Here is a 2,586-nt window from a genome sequence, read left to right on the forward strand (position 1 = left end):
CTTCGTGAACTGTTAGGCCTTGATGAGGCGCCAGTGAAGGAGGTAGTAATTACATATGTGAAGAATGGGCCTCTCGTCGAGCCTGCGCAGGAAGATGATCTACCTCCACAAATGAAAGGTCTGCTGAAATGGTACAAGGGTTACATAAAAAATAAAAACGCCAAAGAATATATTTATGCGGAAGTTAGATATGAGCTTCACTTCAAACATTACTATGTACAAATTCATCTGAGTGAATTGTTCCAGCTTTTCAATCTGCGCGAGCTCGACAAATCTATCATCAGTTGCTACGTTCTGTAAGTGATTTATTTCTACCCCATCTCGTTCATATTGCCTGCACTATATATATGTCCTAACTATATTGTTGTGTCCGCTATTATACATGCAGAATGAAGATTAAGGAATGCAGAGTAAGGAACATCCATGATGTTGGGTTCATTGACCCACACATCGTTAATGGATATGTGTTGGAGCATCACCCCGCCGACATGGAGGCAGACCTGTGGCAGTTTCTTACAAAGCAGGAACTCAAAAGTGATATTCTATTTCCTTACCATTTTGGGTGAGTGTTTCTGTCTTGAGCACATTCTCTTTTGTTTACTCCATGCATGGTATGTGGCCGGCTAATCGATGAGTTATGCATGACGTACTGTGCATGTATCATGTCCGCAGGTTCCACTGGATTCTGCTAGTAATTAAAGTTGACACCTCAGAATGTCTCGTCCACGACTCTCTGAATAAGGATCCAAAGCTTTGGGGCGGCATGAGAAGAATGCTGCAGAAGTAATTATTTTCATTCATTTGCGCTCTATATCGATCGGCCTATTTCGTTCATTTCCTAATATCAAGTAACTAATAACTCTCTTGTTCATTTAATTTTCTTTGCCTCGTAGGGTTTGGAGACGGTTCGTAGATACAAAGGTCGGTGAATTCAAAAAAGAGCTAGAATTCAAAAGGTCAAAGGCTAAGAATGGTGAGGATATTCAGCCAGCGGGGACCAATCTATGTGCATACTATGTCTGTGAGATGATCCGGAGATACACCTCTGAGCGGGTTCCGAGTGGTACCAATGCTCAGAGGAATAACCTCCGGATGATGCTTAGTCCAGAAGCTCGCTTCCGACCACTTCAAGAGGAACTAGCTGGATGGTTCAGGAGGGAAGTCCTCCATCCTAAAGGAGAACACCATTACGAGGACGTAGAACTTTATATGCATTAAATTATGTATGGAAACTTGTTCAAAATTGTATATGGTCATCCGATGATATTGAATATATATTGTATATTCCTCTTGAATTCTTTTTGGCTCTAATTTCAAATTTGTTTGAAATTGTACATTCATATGCATGTATTTAGTACCGTAGAATATGTGAAACTCCTTCAAAATTAAAATAAAGCACAAAAAAATAAAACAATACAAATTAAACAGAAAAAAGGTTTGGGGGGAGGGGCTAAAACCCTAAACCTGCGGCGGCCTTTAGTTGCGGTTGGCCAGAAGAACCGCGACTAAAGGTCCTCCGCCCCGACGGCCACCTGGCGCCCACGTGGACGGGCCTTTAGTCGCGGTTCTTAAGCAACCGCGACTAAAGGGGGGCCTTTAGTCGCGCCTATTTGGTCGCGGTTGCGCAACCGCGACTAATGGCAGTTGCGAACCGCGACCGAAGGCCCTTTTTGCACCAGTGAATATGTTTATTATGTGATACAATGTGTTAGAGTTGAAGATGAGGAGTACTTGTGATTACGACTAGTGACCAATTTGCTATGTGATGTCTCATTGATGAAAATGATGATCTTGAGGAGGTGTTATATGACAATGATGTATTATGATGATAAGTTATTAATGATATGATGATGATGATATTTATTATATCATTGGGTGAAAGAACCGCGGATTAGTTTCAAGTGGATGTCCATCCACTTGAAACTAGTCCACGGTTCTTTCACCCCGTGATGTAATAACTCATTATGATGTAAAAACAATTTCTAAATTCCTGTTGTATGAAAACTTGTGTAAAGGTGTACGAATACAACATGAAATAAAAAAAGAAATGAAATACGAAATAATAGTAGCAGCGCGGGCAGGGAGACGCGCTACTACTAATTACCAGTAGCGCTCCTCCGGGAAGTCGCTACTACTAAGTTGATTTAGGAGTAGCGTGGGCGGAGGCACGCTACTACTATACGTTAGCTGTAGCGCCTTATCAGTAGCGCATCGCCCCGCGCTACTGATAGGCCTAAAACCCGCGCTGCTGCTAGGCTTTTCCCTAGTAGTGGGTCTAAGGCATCGAGGCAGTACTCCCCTACGACATCATACATGACGCACCTCGGGTACGCATGTATGAAGAGCGGGAGGACGAGCTCGATCGGCAAGATGGCCTGGATGCTCCCGTAGAGGAGCGCAACGTCGCTCGGGCATGATCTACTATCTATCAACGGCAAGCCCGGCGCTACCACGCCAGGGACGTCCGTGTGGGGGAAGCGGGAGTTGTGCGTCCACACTATCCGCACCATTGTTGCCGTCTTCGCCAGAGGGTTGAGGAAGTCGACTAACTCCGGTGCCTCCATTGCTCACTCCCATCGTGGTGAG

The sequence above is a fragment of the Triticum dicoccoides genome, chromosome 1A, assembly GCF_002162155.2.
Source record: "Triticum dicoccoides isolate Atlit2015 ecotype Zavitan chromosome 1A, WEW_v2.0, whole genome shotgun sequence".
Lineage (NCBI taxonomy): Eukaryota > Viridiplantae > Streptophyta > Magnoliopsida > Poales > Poaceae > Triticum > Triticum dicoccoides.